At 35.1% G+C, this 17,903-nt stretch overlaps 1 long non-coding RNA gene across 1 annotated transcript; it reads left to right on the top strand.

Moving 5' to 3' along the window:
* Positions 1-10,268: 10,268 nt before the first annotated feature.
* LOC120354813 lies at positions 10,269-17,238 on the top strand. Its single transcript, XR_005573201.1, has 2 exons — positions 10,269-10,997; positions 16,035-17,238. It is a non-coding gene; the product is annotated as an uncharacterized LOC120354813 (long non-coding RNA).
* Positions 17,239-17,903: the final 665 nt, after the last annotated feature.

Below are 17,903 nucleotides of genomic sequence, written 5' to 3' on the forward strand. Positions count from 1 at the left end.
ATCTGTCGCCTCATGACACGACAAACTGGGTCTGCTCATGAATGTGGCAATATATATTGAGATTCTGTTATCGATACATTGTACTTTATCGATATGGTATAGCCTTTGACAAGGCAGAAAATCGGTTGTATAAACTGACTTATGCCTCATAATTTTTGAATTTGAATCTTGAATTCATGATGCTGAACTCTATTTTACAATAATTTGATTCAAATAAAAAGAATGAACAAAGTGGACTTGAGACTATGTTAATAATGTCATTTAAGATGACATATTATCAACAATAACATAATTTTATGGAAATTGTTGACAGTAAAGTTGGAGTTTCCTAGTCATTATTGTATCAGTATTTTATATAGAGAGCCGTTTGCATTGTAGGCATAGATAAGCTAGCTAAACTAAGATAGTTTGAGTTGATTGAGTTTAGTGAATAAAAATTAGACTTGAATCGGTTCCTAATGGAATTCTTCAGGAAATTAGTTTTTTCTTGTTTACAATAAACCAGCAGTACATCATTCCATAAATCATTCGTCTTTTGTGGTTAGAGCTGCGTAGTCTACTGAGATAGGTAGGCCTATCCAGTAACAGAAGAGAAGAAGCGATTGAGAAATTTCTCAAATGACGAGATTCAATTTTAAATTTAGTTACTGTGCAATAATGAAAAAGTATAAATAAGAAATAGTAGGCCTACAACTTGATAGCCTATGAAAAAATATATTTTCGAATTTGAGAATAGTGATGTTGTAAGCTAGGCTATAGGCTACTAGTCTCCCACGTTTATTAGACCTATAAAACTTTTAGAAGAAAAATATCTCAGAGTGTTATTAAAAACATGTATTCTGCTGGAAGATATAAAGTGAGGTCCACGTTATAATGACAGTATTTTATCAACTTTGGTTTTGCTATCCTTGTCTATCATTCGACAAAGCCGGTGGTACTATCCTTTTCTAGGTCCACAACGATGACAATTATGTTTTTGACAGTGTAGAAATATAATTTGTTAATGCAGAGAATCGGCATCGCTATTCTTCTATCTTTATTCACTGTCATTATAATGTGGACCACACTATGGAGTACCTGTTCAATATTATCTTATTTTTTATCAAATCTCATTATTTGATCCAATACTGAATTGGCTGTTTGCTTGCTTTACTAAAGCAAAAACGTTTAAAACATACCGGTATTCTTTACCATCTCAGGTTATTATTCATTTAATATTTATTATCACTTTTACAATCTTCTCATAGTTATCTTCATTAATATCATTGAAAACTCATTTTTTGTTCAACTCATAATTCACTAGAATCCAAATATTATCGTCTACAGCGGAAAAATATTGTGTTTCTGTATCAATTCTTTGCAGATGTCAAGTTAATTCAGCTAAAATGATAGGTACGGTAGGCTATTGTGTATTGTGCAAACTTAATTTTAGTTTGAACGAAAAAATCATATTTCATTCAAGCTTTAGATTAACGGAAACTATTATGTATGGCCACGGAGTAAAGAACACTTGGGTAGGCCTACTGTACTCATTGTTATGTATTCTGTGGTACGGCCCTAAAAAACGCTCACATACCAACCTACCTTCAATCTTTAATGCATTGTCAAGGCTACTATAAAAGATTGCGCACACAACTGCAGTTGAACAGTCATATCTTGTGTGCTGGATCTAATATAAAAGTAAAAGCACTTATTCTCGATTGAACAAGTATGTGCAATTTAATAGATACTCATAACATCAGGTCCACAGCTAAAAGTTACAATTGGAAGTTCCAATCCTGGTCTTCTGATTGGCTCGTGGCAGTGAACGAGATCAATTGATCCGAATCATTAAAGTGATCCGAGCCTATAGTGAGGTCCATGTTATAATGACAGTATTTGATCAACTTTGGTTTTGCTATTCCTTTCTATCATTCGACAAAGCTTGTGGTAATATCCTTTTATAGGTCCACAGTGGTGCCAATTATGTTTTTGACAGTGTAGAAATATAATTAATCAATGCAGAGAATCGGCATCGCTATTCTTCTATCTTTATCCACTGTCATTATAACGTGGACCTCACTATACCATCAAACAATGCGGCGCTTTCTAACAAGATGGCGGATTTTTGCGTCAGGGCACTAGCCAAGTTTCCATACTGTATGTATACTGTTGTCCAACTTCATAGGTTAGGTTTTTAACATTTTAACTAAAATCGAAAAATTTGTTGTGATTATTGTGTTTTGTGTGAGAGAAATATTATTATAAGTCAACTCTTGGAAAAGTGTTCTTGAAAAAAGTTATTCTTAATTGAACAAATAAGTAAGTATTTAACTATAGGAAAGTAGTTGGGGTTTTGTTAATAATATATAAGTTACAAACTATTTATTTCTAATCAGTTGTCTTTAAGTCTCAATTTCAAAAAAATGTAATTATTGCCTACATGTAAAAGAATCAATTTTTGTATTGACCTGTGTTATATAAATTGTCTATGGAATTTTTATTATTGAATTCTTAACCCTATAAGGACAACTTGGAACAAGCAACGCTCAAAGACAACACGTGGTTACGGTACATATAACTCCAACCTAAAAATCTTTTTTAAAAATCCTACTATATCCATTAATTTGTACCAAGTAATAATTTTTTATGTCTTTTAAGGTATTTTTAAAATTTCATCAATGGGATAGGCCTAAATATATAAATATCCACTTTTGGAAGGATTGGAAGCCATGTATAATCTCACTACTCAGTAAGATTATTTTTCATGTACTTTGTATCGAACTTTTTCGTCTCGCGAAAGTAAAACATAAATCTATTTGATCTATTGCTTCTTCCCTTTGCTCAGGCTTGTGTTTATTGACTTTAATGGTAAGCAGTTTAAACCTGATATTGTGATTAAAATTGAATTTTGATTCTCATGTCAGATCGGCTTATCTTTCTTCAAGCTCCTTGTTGATTGAATTCTTGCTAATCTTTCAAGTGTCACATATCTATTATTACAATTTTTATTTAGCGAGTTCTTACTTTTGACTCAAGGCCAAAGTCGTTGCCCGTCTGTGGGTTTCTTTGTATGTTCTACACTAACTTTTGTTCAATTTGATCAATCAGCTTCAAATTTTAAACACATATATTCTTTGAACCCTCTTATTTCTTTGAACCTTCTTATAGGTCAAGTTCGTTGGACAAGGCCACCAACATAACTAAGAATAGTATAAGCCTATGCTATAGATAGATTCAACAATCACAAGAGGAAAAATCATTTGAAAGTCTTATGGAATGTTGTAAATTGATTTCAATAGAACAGCTAATAGAATATCAGTGGCATCTTTGGAAATGATTATGCAAGATTTTCTCAGTCAAGAAAATTATAAATTTTCATGAATGAACAACATCTGATTGGAGGAGGCAATTTTCATATTTTATGAGGGGAAAACTGCTTCCAGATGTCGCTACTCTGAGGCATAATATTATAGCTAAGATAATCTATAGCATAATTTAATCTCATAAGATTCGATAATTAATCATTACATTTTCATGTAGCATGTATGAATGTCATGGCGGCAGATTAATTCGAATGAGTTTACTACTATTATATTGCTTTCACGATTAATATATAATAAATTTATAGGTTTTGTGCTACAAATCCAGCTGATTTCTGGATTAGCCGCGCGGCTAGTCGTCGCTAAAGCTGGGTTTTCGTTTGTGCGTAAATGCCGTCGTCGACCACGACAGGATGAGGATCTCACATTGGGTAGATTTCAATATGTCTAAATAACCTAAAAGATTAGGTTCAATTATGTTTTGATAGGAGAGGTTTAATTTATACTTTTAAATGGCAATATGTTGATATTATTTTAAATGTTTGATTATTGAATCATAAACACAAATTATTAAAAGTTATTTGATCAGCTGTTTTAGCACACTTGAAATTTGGACAGTATGAATGTCAACAATGCTTGTCGTCATCGACTGCGGAAATTCACGCACAAACGAAAATGCACCTTTAAGGTAGGTTTTCGTTTGTGCTTAAACTTTCGCAGTCGACGACGACAGGCATTGTTGTCTGAAGACATTCATATTGTCCAAATTTCAAGTGTACTAAGACAGCTGATCCAATAAATTTTCGATATCTATGTTTATTATTTACTAGAGGGTAACCCGAGGGTGTAATAAAAACTTGATAGACTGAAAAATTGACATACTGGAATCGTGAAAAATTTGAAATAGACCTATAACTATCTTCGATAAATTAAGAATAAATATGCAAAGTTTCTAGTTAATCAGCTCAGTAGTTCATACGTGATGGTAATCCCGTCCTGTCTCCAAACCTATGGATTGGGGTACAGTTAAGATTTAATTCACGAAAACGTCGACAACCCCAAAAGTAAGTCTTTAATTTGCACTAACCTTGGAACTGGCGAGTAAGTGGACTGTATCTCGTGTAAGAAGTTACTGCTGACGATATCCTGTCTTTATGCGTAGGCCTATATGATATTGCACATATATCACGAAACGAAACGAGGTAATTACGTTCAACTCGAACGCCACGGAAACAGGAGACACGGAACGAAAAAGATGTTGACTTCTCGACAACGCTTCTTGAAGTGGTGGTTAGAAAGATAAACGGGGAGGATGAAGGAGGGGTGAGGGAGAGAGGTTATCTTGCCTCTTTGGGAGAGGGGGAAGGGGAGGAAAGCACAAACTAATCAACCCACAATCAAGGCTGCCGATCCTCCGTGAATCCACCATCTCCGCCCGCCTTGGAATGCCCCATTTCCAAGAACATAAACTCAAAAAAAACTAAAATTTAAAAGTAAAAGAAAAACAAAACAACATGCACTGAACGGTAGGAAAGGAAAAACGAAGGGAAAAGGAATAGGAAAGGAAAACGGAAAACTTAGGGTGAGGGTTAAACTAATAGGGAAGTATGGGGGCAAGTTTCCTAACTGGCCTAACATACTCACCAGAGTTAGTTTTCACGTGAGCTGAGCGCACAACACCCTTAGCATCACTTATGATTTGGGTGACTCTACCTAACGGGTATGATAAGGGTGATGAATTGTCCTCTTTAATCCATACTAACTGCCCTACCTGAAGGTTTGTGTCACTCTCAAACCACTTATTCTTCTGTTGAAGAGTGTGGAGGTATTCACTCTCCCACCTCTTCCACAATCTCTGAGTGAAGCGATTAACCTTTTCCCAACGAGACAGTCTGTGCTCGTTGACATCACTCACGTCAATTTCAGGAACCGCCAACAGAGGGCGATGAACAAGGAAATGTCCGGGAGTCAGCGCCTCGTAGTCATCAGGAGATGAAGAGAGCGCATACAACGGTCTCGAATTGAGTATCGCCTCAATTTTCACCAACAGAGTGGAAAGCTCAACAATAGTTAGGACCGAATTTCCCACTTCACGAAACAAATGGAATTTCACATTTTTAATATTAGACTCACAGATTCCATTCATGAAAGGAGCATGTGGAATATTAAAACGAAATTGGATGCTTTTAGATGACATCGCATCACAGACGTTGGATTGATTTTCTGATGATCTGAGAAATTCAACAATTTCCTTCAATTGTCGCGCAGCACCTTTGAAATTCGTCCCTTGATCACAGAATATTTCTTTAGGCAATCCACGCCTAGAAACAAAACGATGGAGAGTGTTAATAAACTCTTCGGATGAAAGACTTGTAAGCACCTCAATGTGACAAGCTTTTGTTGCCAGACAGACAAACAGTGCAAAGTATGCCTTGTACGTACGAGCTTTGGGCCGAATACTCTCTTTGACAGTGAAAGGACCAGCTAGATCGACCGCAGCCTTCAGAAAGGGAGCACTGGGAACAACACGAGAGCTGGGAAGATCACCCATGACGGGAGCAACAGGAGTTGCATTGAATAAACGGCAACGAGTACAATTGAAAATCACATTTCTGATAACACTGTGTGCTCCAACAATCCAAAAATAACGCTGAATAAGAGCACGCACTATTCTTGGTCCAGCATGAAGATGAGAAATATGATAATACTCAATGAGGAGTTTAGTAAAATGACTATCTTTATGTATCAAACAAGGATGCTTGGCTTCATATCCTAAAGCACTATTAACCAATCTGCCACCAACACGAATCACACCATCACAATCCAAGAATACAGACAATTTTTGGAAACTCTTATCACAAGGTTTACCCTCTTTCAATAGGTCGAGTTCACGATTGAAATGACACTTTTGAACAATTTTAACACAATAAATTTGTGCACATTTCAACTCTTGAACACTAAGTGCGCCTGATTTACGACAGACACCACTAATTGATGCTTTACAGTTATTCACGAAACGTAAAACATAAGCACAGGAACGTAACAATCTCATGTATGAGGAGAAACGTGTTATCTGAATAACAGCAGTCTCTTCAGTGATATTCAAAACAACACCTTTATTTTGTTTCACATCAGGCAGAATTTCAGTAGCAGGGTAAGTCATAGATGACAACGGCCAACATGACAACGAATTAGAACACCACGTTGGAGCATTGAACCAATCTTGCGAATTGCACAAGTTTTGGGGAGAAACGCCTCTTGAACCAACGTCGGCAATATTGAAATCAGTACCAATGTGATTCCAATCTGAAATATTAGTCAACTCTAATATTCTCACAACACGATTTGCAACAAACGTTTGCAACTTGTAAGGAGGTATATGCAACCAAGATAAAACAATAGTTGAATCACTGAACAGAAACGTAGATTGAAGATTGATTTTTTCCAGTGAAGGAAGGACTGAAACATACAATCGCGAAAGCAACAACGCAGCTTGAAGCTCTAATCGAGGAATAGACAGAGTTTTCAACGACGCAACTTTAGTTTTAGCTTTCAACAGGAAGCATTTCACCGTAGATTCTGACGACACAACTCTCAAGAAGATACAAGCACAGATTCCTTTCTGCGATGCGTCGGAAAACCCAAGTATTTGACAAGAAAAAGCATCACCATAAACGCATCGAGGAATTGAAATTGAACTTAGAGCAGGAAGCTCTCTCATCAGCTCGTTCCAGCATTCGTTGTAGTCAACAGGAATCGGCGTATCCCAATCGATGTCCAACTTCCACAGCTCTTGTAAAAAACATTTCATTTTGAATATTACTGGAGCTATAAAACCGAGAGGGTCATACAGACGCGCGATAACGGACAGAACAGTGCGCTTAGAGTTTTTCTTTTGAAACTCTGGAACGGAGACTTTAATATGAAAACAATCAGTAGTTGGGTTCCACATTATGCCAAGAACTTTCACATTTGAATTAGGCTCATCACTGATATGAAGTGGTACTTGAGTGTTTTCAGAACGAATCAAATCCAAGAACTCAGGAGAATTACTGCTCCATTTATTCAACTTGATATGAGCACAGTTTAGAAGATTACAAAGTTGTGATTTTATTTCACAGATTTCTTCCAACGAATTAGCACCTGTGAGAAAATCGTCGTGATATATATCATCACGAATAGCTGCTGCTGCCAACGGAAATTTATCTCCTTCATCTTTCGCCAGTTGAATGAGAGCACGTTGAGCAAGAAAACCAGACGGTTTCAAACCATATGTGATTGTTTTGAGCTCATAAACGACAATATCATCGGAAGGATCTTTACGAAACAATATGTGAAGGAAAGAACGATCTTCTTCATCAACGAGGATAGCACGATACATTTTCGTAACATCACACGTGAATACGAATGAGTGAAGTCTGAATCTAGTTAACACATCACATATGTCATTTAACAATTTTGGACCTGAATGAAGAACTTGATTCAACGAAATGTGACTCTTTTTAGCAGACCCATCAAATACAACACGAACCTTTGTTGTAGGTGATGACGGATTGAATACACAAAAATAAGGAATAAAATATTTACCTGGTTTTTTAGCAACTTCCATATGATCCAAAAGAAGATACTCTTCCATAAATGATACGCAATCAGATTTCAAACGAGCATCACGCAGCATACGACGCTCCAACGACAGAAAACGATTTAAAGCAACATCATGAGATTCATGAAACTTGAGTTGATTAGTGTCAACTTTGAAAGGGAGACGAACAACATATCTTCCTTCAGTATCACGCGTGTGAGTTTCAGCAAAATGTTTCTCACAAAACTCATCATCGGGACTAGGAAATTTATGATTAGGAATTTCTTCACTTTCCCAAAACTTATGAACCAAATTATTCAACGAGTTCTCAGAGGTGGGACACGTCATTAATGCAGTCAATGACTGATTAAGAAGACCGGAATGATTTGGAAATTCACCCAAAATAATGTCACCAAACACGGTAGGAATCACGCAAAACGAACACTCTTCACTAGATGAGACTTGACTATGATGACGTAATATTTTGTTGAATAACTGACATCCCAATAGAAGATCAACGGAACGTTGTTCATAGAACACAGGATCAGCAAGGTTGAATTTTTTCAACTCATTTTGCACTTTCGAACTGAGATAAATAGGGGGCAATGAACCAACTATTTTATCAATCACGTAAGCCTCAGCTTCTAGACGAGGGTGATTTGAGCCCTTAGGTTTCAACAAACATTTCACAACACCAGAAGAATTCCCTACACTCGAGGAATTCAAACCAGAGAAATTTTGATGACAATCATGAACAGATAAACCAAGTTTCATAACAAGATCTTTTGTGATGAAATTAGCAGTACTACCAGAATCAATCATTAAACGAACACCAATAAACGAACCAGATGAATTTTTAATAACTGCTTGAGCAGTACCTAGAACAACACTCGTTTTAGGAATTAAACTAACAATTGATGACTTATCAATAACATTATCAGTGATACCACAATGCTTAGAAGAATTTGAATTCTCAACAACATTCATAGTGCTGTCAGTTTGAGTGATCGAATCAACGGATTTCGATTTCAAAGCAACTTTAGAGATGTTATCAGTAGACTTCTGATAACGAACAGGAGAATTCGAACGGCTATTATCACTACTACGAGGATAATGAAGTAATTTATTATGCATACGACCACAATAACACAACGATTTAGACTTGCATTGGTTTACAGCGTGAAATTTGGAGAAACAATTGAAACAGACTCTCAATGATTTAATAAATTCATTCCTAGCTTTTGGATCTCTTTTCAAGAAAGCAGGACATTTGAATAACGAATGATTCATTGAGTTGCAAAATGAGCATTTTGTTTCAGCACTATCATTTAATTCAGAAGTAACTGAGCTGCTTTTATTTCGAACGCTGTTATCAGCCTGAGTAGATAAGACAACCTTTTTCTGAAAAGACTTATTTTTCGGCTTTTCGATAGATTTTTGTTCATTAACAGACGGCACATCAGATGCAGATAATTGATAAGATCTAACTCTCTTATTCACGAAATCAATCAACTGTTGACAAGAAGGAAAGCTCTTATCAGCTACCTCGAGCTCAAACGATTCACGTGATATTTTGTCTAATTGACGAATAGCTAATGAGTACAAGATATAATCAGCCAAATCAGGAACTTTCAACGATTTCAGAGTGGTAATACTATCACCTACTTTAACAAGAAAATCTTGAAGCGATTGTAACGAAGGTTTAAATGGGATTGAACTAGTTTTCAAAATCTCATTTACGTAGTAGTTAGCTAGCACCCTATCACTTTCATAACGCTTGCATAGAGTTTTCCATGCCAAATCAAAATCACTACTTATCTGAAAAGATTTCACTACTCTGGCTGCTTCGCCTTTCAACAAATTATGCAAAATATGAGATTTATGAACAGGAGAATAATATTTATCATCCACAATCAATGATGAAAAGATATTTTTGAATCTAGGCCAGTCTGAAATATCAGAGCCATCAAACGGTTTTATTTCAGTTGGAGGTAATATCATGTTCAAACGGGGAGAATGAGAGGTTGAAGGTGAAGGTTCACTTTTCTCCTTCGGCTTCTCATTTTTCATTTGATTCAATTTATCACGAGCATTTATTATTGCACAGGATAAATTATCAATAACGGTAAGTGATTGATATTCAGGTTCTTTAGTAGGTTCAACTTGAATAGATAATTCATTGATTTCATCTAAGAGTGCAGAATATTCTTTCACAGTATTTTCAATAGATATGCTTCTTATCAAAAATTGAGATTGAATTTTAGGATCATTGATGTCCTTCAACAAGTCATAAGCTTGTTGAACACGGCTAAACAAAGTTTCTTTCTTCTTCACTCGAATAGTAAGCAAGGCTTGTGGGCTTGCCATTGTAACTAAGTAACTGATTAGATAAACAAGGAGATTTGGAAAGGAACTTTGTAACTGGATTTAACATGGATATCAGTGCATGTATCAACAAGTAACTCTACTATTAACGAATTGAAATTTAAATTGAAAAATAAATCTCTTGGAAATAGAACATATCCCAGGCCTGGTGGACCATGTGGTAATCCCGTCCTGTCTCCAAACCTATGGATTGGGGTACAGTTAAGATTTAATTCACGAAAACGTCGACAACCCCAAAAGTAAGTCTTTAATTTGCACTAACCTTGGAACTGGCGAGGAAGTGGACTGTATCTCGTGTGTAGAAGTTACTGCTGACGATATCCTGTCTTTATGCGTAGGCCTATATGATATTGCACATATATCACGAAACGAAACGAGGTAATTGCGTTCAGCTCGAACGCCACGGAAACAGGAGACACGGAACGAAAAAGATGTTGACTTCTCGACAACGCTTCTTGAAGTGGTGGTTAGAAAGATAAACGGGGAGGATGAAGGAGGGGTGAGGGAGAGAGGTTATCTTGCCTCTTTGGGAGAGGGGGAAGGGGAGGAAAGCACAAACTAAATCAACCCACAATCAAGGCTGCCGATCCTCCGTGAATCCACCTATGAGAATGCCTTTGTATCGATAGTCGATGGTATCACACTACAGACAGTGCTACAGTTCAAGTACAGACGAAAGCGACAGACCACGTTGAAAAGTGTTGTTTGTTTTGATTCAAGGATTATATGTAAGTGATTGTGTAATAAACGAACGATATACTTATTCTATTGAAAATTTATTGTATGATTTATTTAGTTTAATAGTAATTTAAAAAGAAATTGACCTTGGTAAGTTTGAAAGACTTTCAAATCTCGAAAATTTCACACAAGCTGTAAAATTGGGTTTGCGTTTGCGCGTAAGTACAAGTGGCAGTTAAAAAAAATATATTTGTACTGTTGTCTTTCCAAGCTATAATAGAGACTGATAGATGTAGAACAGTTTTGGGTTTCCTATTTCTATTGTATTGTTTAAATCTTGTAACTTATTCATTTCCTTGTTATCTCTTACAGTGACTTGGAATTAAGTTGAGAAAAAATGATATAATTCAAGTTCCATGTAATGATAGTTTAATAATCTAAATTCATTGCTTTCTTATTTACTATGAAAGTTAGGATTGATATCTGCAACCTCCAAACTATATTTACACCAACCGCCACTGCATGGGACCACTACATGCAAAAGTCAAAGCTAGGCGCCTCGCGTGCTTTAAAAGTGGCCAAGAACTTGCTGATGGGAGCTTATTAGCTGCTGGAAGTGTGCAGTGGAGTATAACAGGGAATAGTTAGTGTTTTCTTCTTATGGATTAGAACTTATCGATTAGAGATGTGCTGAGTCTCAAGCTCAAGCAAGAGATTTATATAAGATCCATGTACTGTATTCAGTTGGCCTAATACTTGATAGTATAGTGTTTGTTCTGTTATTTTCATAGTACACAACCTACTGATCTATTAAACATTCTTGCTTCTGAGAGAACTCTGAATGGTGGCAATCCTGATGCTGCCAATTCCATTAGTGTCTTACCCTTAGATAAGAGCAACAACCAGTAGGACCTGTTCAGAAAGAGTCCAACAAACCCCTCCTCAATGAGCTACCCAGTAATCCAGATGACGACTGCCACGAAGCTGCTGTGTGGCAGCTGGCGGGGCAGGGCTCACCTACTCAGTTACCTCGACATGGTCGGAGATTTTCCATATAATTTTTTAATATATATTTTCTCATAACTTTGTTCTAAAATTTTCGAAAAATTGGTAAAGAAAAGATTAGTTGAATATCTAGATGTTAATAAAATCCTTGATAAGAGGCAGTTTGGTTTCCAACAGGTTAGAAGCACAGAGGATGCATTGGAGTCCTTAACTGAGACAATATACAATGGTTTCAAAACAAATAAAAAAACCTTGGTAATGTTTCTGGACCTGGCCAAGGCTTTTGACACAGTACCACATGATAAAATGATCCAGAAACTATCTAATATTGGTATTCAAGGAATAGAGTTAGATTTCTTTGAAAGTTATCTAAGGGGTAGAAGCCAAATCGTTAGCTGTGGTGGTAGTAATAGTGAGATTAGAGATGTGACATGGGGTCTACCTCAAGGGACTGTATTGGGACCAGTTTTATTTTTGATCTATGTTAATAACCTGCCTAGTGTACTGGACTCAGTTGGGTCTAAGACAATTTGTTTTGCTGATGACACAGCACTTATCTTCCAAGAAGGTTCCTGGGAAGATGTTATCAAGCAAACAAAAGTGGGTTACTATAAGGTTTCTCAGTGGCTAAAGTGTAATTATTTGAGACTAAATCTTGGTAAAACAAAATGTATGACCTTCAGTCCAACAACAAGAGGAGATCTAGATATGAACAGGCTTTGTTTGAATAATGCTTGTAACAGGTATCCATGTGATTCTTGCAATGAGATTATTGAGAGTGTAAACAATTACAAGTATCTTGGTATTTTTGTTGATAAGCATCTACGCTGGTCACCTCAGATTAGCTACCTTTGTAGAAAATTAAGGGTGGTCAATTTAAAAATGTACATGCTTAGAAGTATTTTGAGTCTAAAATTACTAAAATCTGTTTATTTTGCTCTATTCCAATCCTTAGTTCAGTATGGTAATTCTATATGGGGAGGAACTTTTGATTCAACTTTAAAACCTCTATTTGTTTTACAAAGGTTAGTTATCAAAACAATAATGAGGTATCCGAGAGATTTCCCAAGTGTCACATTGTTTCAAAATTCCAATCTGTTCACTATAAGACAATTGTTCATTTTAAAGACTATTAAGAAACATGTGCTCAAATTAAAAAATATTCAAAATTTTCAAAGAGTAACTAGACAAGTCGCTCAAAACTTAATCACAATTGAAAGAGTTGATAGCACCCTATCCCGTAGAAGTATTACTAGGCGTCAAATCTGCAAATCCGTAGAAACCAATCCGAAAACAAAACAAAGAAGCCTAAAATAAAAGATTTCCATACCTGGGTGAAAGAAAATTATTTTTATTCAATTAATGATTTGGTTTAATATTGATTGATGTTGTATGAATCTTAAATTCAGCTTTATGTATATCTTTAATTTATTGTTATTTCTTAGAATGGAATATTTAGTTGGTTGAATGTTAATTACTGTTAGCCTATATTATAATATTGTGGGATCATTTTATATATTAATATTAATGTATAAGTGAATAAGTTATATCAAGACTCCACGTCGGCGTACAAGTTTTCTTTTGCCGACGTGTAGCACAAAGTTGTCAATTTCCTTTCAGTTGTATTCTGTATATATTTTGTGCAATAAACGATTTGATTTGATTTGATTTGATATGACAGTGGACTTTCACGTTTTATCTCTTTACCCTATTAAGCATCAGTAGATGAAATAAAATTAGAGTGGTAGAGTTTCAGGTTCTGTAAATGATCTTATAAGTATATGAAGCACCCAACTACACCAACAAATGGATGTTATAGTAGTCGAGTATTCTCCTTTTGTCAATTCGTCTTTACTCAATTCATGGTCGACTGGTATCGTGAGTTATTATTTTAAATGAAAGTTGAATAAAAAATATGATGGCAGATAGGACACATTAGTGTTTGATGTGTTTACTCCTATATTTAAGGGTAACTCTGAGATCTTTGAGATGAAAAAAAACAGTGGATTCTGTTTATTTGATTTCTTGTCCCATTATTCTTGAGGTAAAATAATATTATTTGCTGTAACCCTGTAACGGGTGGTAGCACTGTTCATTTGATAAGCTGAAAACAGTAAATTTTTACCTTATCATTCCTCACGCAGTTTTCAGTTACATTCGACGCCATTTCCATTTCAAGTATAGTCAAACTCAACATTCAAGTAAATACTTCGTTTTCAATATCAATGAAAATTATATATTGTTTCTGTGAATGCGCGACTCACACAAATGGCTTGTTTAATTACTCTTAACAAGAAATAGAAACTTTGAAATCAGTTTTTCACAAAAATCGCGAGCGTTTTCAAATTGTTTCTGCTAGTGTAGATGAGTTAAACTGTAGGTTTGTTAGAAGAGATGGAAAGAATATGAAATACACGCCATATTATGTTCGAGTTCAAGTTATTATGTTTAAGTTTCTTGACTATCCTAGTCAAGAGCTCGACTAAAGAGCAGTACAAATGAAACAATTCTGTTGATGGATGGTAATCTATAGATTTTGAATTTTATCAATAATCCAAGTACTTGATGAACAAAATATAAATGCACAGAAAAATAATATAATAATTGTCGAGTTTTTATAATTTTTACACAATAATTAATATTGCCAAAATTGGTGATTCAACCAACTCAGTTCTCAATTTTAAAATAATAGTTTTGTTTTACCCAAGATTCTATTAATCTCAATTTGGTTTTTGTTATTTTATCCTTAATAAAGTTTTCTGGAATTTTATTTATTAGATTGTTACTCTGATATTCAAATTGGTGTTTACTAGATGTCAATGAAGTAAAATCAATGTTGAAAGCATTTACTATAGTTGAATGTATATTATAAGGAATTGTGCGATGGGTAAATTGATGTGTATTTTTATCAATAAAAAGAATTAAATTTGTCATATATATATATATATATATATATATATATATATATATATATATATATTATATATATATATATAATATAAATTAAAACAGGAGACACAAGACAAATAGATTGAAAACACTTGAAAACTTACATTAGAAATGGGGGAAATTTTCGGAAACTGAGTTTCCTTCCTCAACCGAGCAGACTGCAGTTTGAAATCAAACGGTCGTGTGACCGAAGCGAAGCTGAGGTCTTAGTTTCGACTCAATCGGCATTTGTCTGTTTGTTTGTTGTTTGTTTGTTTGTACCGCAGTTACAGTCGCAGTTATTGTTCGATTTGGATGAAATTTGGTATGCAAGTTCTTTGAAACAAGGCGCAGAAACGTATGTGTAACGATTTTTGGTAAGACCTCCGGTTTTTTTGTAATAATTAAAAAACCGTAAACTAACCTAAAAAGTCACTTTTCCTATCTTTGAAGATACAGCAATTCATGTTCCTACTTTTTCGCATTAACTGTTACGAGGGCATGGTGTCCAAGACGGTTAGAGTGTAGCTTGATACAGTGTGGGACCCAGGTCCAAATCTCGTTCCGACCAGATTTTTTTGCAGACGATACTAATTGTTTTATCTTATTCTAATAATATATCATTATAACATTATTATTATTACTATATAGAATCATTAAATTGAATCATCTTATTATTATTAAATTGATTTATCAAATTAATTGGATAATTTTTTTTTAAATCTTTAATATCAATACATAAATAACTATTATGTTACCGATAACTCAAATATTTTAGTTGTGGACAATTTCTATAATCATAAAATTAATCAACTAATAAATCAACAACTATTTTAGTTCAGATTTCAAACTGCAGTCTGCTCGGTTGAGGAAGGAAACTCAGTTTCCGAAAATTTCCCCCATTTCTAATGTAAGTTTTTAAGTGTTTTCAATCTATTTATGTCTTGTGTCTCCTGTTTTAATTTATATTACAAACTTTAAAGTGTCTTCTGTTATGTGCTATATATATATATATATATATATAATATATATATATATATATATATATATATATATATATTATATATATATATATAATTGATTATATACTGTAGGTGAAAAGCTACAGTAATTTATCGTATTTTTTTTATAAAATGTATTTTTTTCGGTTGCAGAAAGAGTCTACGACGATTCGGTATTCATGGATGTAACACATTGGAAACACCGTAATCGTAAGAACACAAAATGGCGAACTTTTTAAGGTATTTTCCTTACATTTGATTTTCAAACTTTTTCGAAGTTGTCATTGAAATGCCTCACCTTGTAGACGAATCTCAACCTAGATCACTTGATCTTCGAACCATTGTTGATAAAATAATTTTCAGACAACAAGACATCCTGTCTTTAGAATTGAAGAATGTAGATTTGGAGTTCGCCACAACAGACACTTTGATAAGTCGGTGCAATGGCGGTGGACAACGTGAATTGGAGCCATGGTAAGATCCTGACTGCAATGGTGACAAAGTCGAAAGAGGCTATAATGAACTTAGGGTTGGATATGCATTGGGATAGTCACAAAAAATGAACAGATGGGGGGTACATCGACATTTGACAAAGACAAGGTGGGGTACACTACGCAAATCCAGAGATGAGACTTGACAGAGTTCAAGGAGGCTGAAGCTCGCACAACTAAAATTGCCAATTGAAGTCGCCCAGGTAACTATCAAATATACGATCGAGTATTCAGAGGGCAGCAGAAGAATTCTAAAAAGAATTTGAAGCTGACAAAACCAGCAGATGATCAAATTTAGTCGACTACTGTGTCCTCTGCCTGCAATGATACTGAGTCTGAGCAGAGCAAGGGGTCTAAGGCATCAAAAAAAAGACCAAGGAGGTTAATCCAGGTGGCAAGATTTGAACCCCAATGCCAAGGAATTTGTCTATAACGATCCTCTGGGAACTCCATAGACTCATGCAATGTTCAGAATGCCTTATTCGCCTAAGTGCAATAATCTATGTTTCGGAATCAGAATGAATGTGTTCTGAAGACTATTTTGAAAGAAATGATTTGCTTATAATATTTACTGTTCCATTCAAATGATGGAATTTGCTGTAAGCATATTTTTTGTTTTAGATTTTATGTTTTTTTAACTTGGTGTTGTTTAAAGCTAAAAATAAAGTGTTTTTCAAAAACAAGTGCATTGTTATCAGGCCTACCTGTAAATCTTCATGAGATAGAGCGCTCTACCTGTCTTATCTACAATCTTATGATGCTATTCTAAATATACCAAAAAACAGTTTGAAGATGAGTAAACCAATTGTCCTATTTTTCCTACCATGACTATTTTTGTATATTAAAGAAAAACGTTTAAAAACGTCTAATATCGCATTTTCATTAACCAATTTGGTCTGATTATTATTTCATAGTCCTACAATGAACTTATTATTGATTTTATTTTATTTCAACTGATTGTTGATTGATTATTTTGAAACTTGACAGATTCGCCCATCTATGAACCTTTCTTGATGATGACTTATTCTAGCTCTTATAGTAGGCTGGAAATAGTAAGTACCTATAGTTCGTGCAAATTTACTTCAGACTTGGAGGAATATGCAGCGCAGAGAAATGGAGGGAGATCAGCCAATTACAGTGATTAATATAGTGGAAGCGCAGTTGCAAATTTGTCAGTCGTCTGACCGCTTTCAGACAGGAAACTTCGCATGTGTAGCATGAGCACATGAAGTCACTAGAAGTTAGAGATCGCTGGCCGCTTCAAAACGGCAACATCGCGCCTCTGTATCCCTCCCGCTGAATGCTTTCTGCTCCTGCTATCTGAGGGATGAGTGTAAGAGAGGGCCGGCTGCGCCCTAACTCCGCCCTCCTAGGTGAAAAATAAAGGCAGCTATTCTACTCTATTCTTTCTCTGCTGCGCATGTCCATCCCAGGTCGGAAGTAAATTTGCACGGATTATAATGTCATCTCATGGGTTCTGATCGTACCCTAACAGAAGAAACAGTTCAGTTGGTATGAACAATCAGGTTCC

Source organism: Nilaparvata lugens, chromosome X (assembly GCF_014356525.2).
Source record: "Nilaparvata lugens isolate BPH chromosome X, ASM1435652v1, whole genome shotgun sequence".
Taxonomy (NCBI): domain Eukaryota; kingdom Metazoa; phylum Arthropoda; class Insecta; order Hemiptera; family Delphacidae; genus Nilaparvata; species Nilaparvata lugens.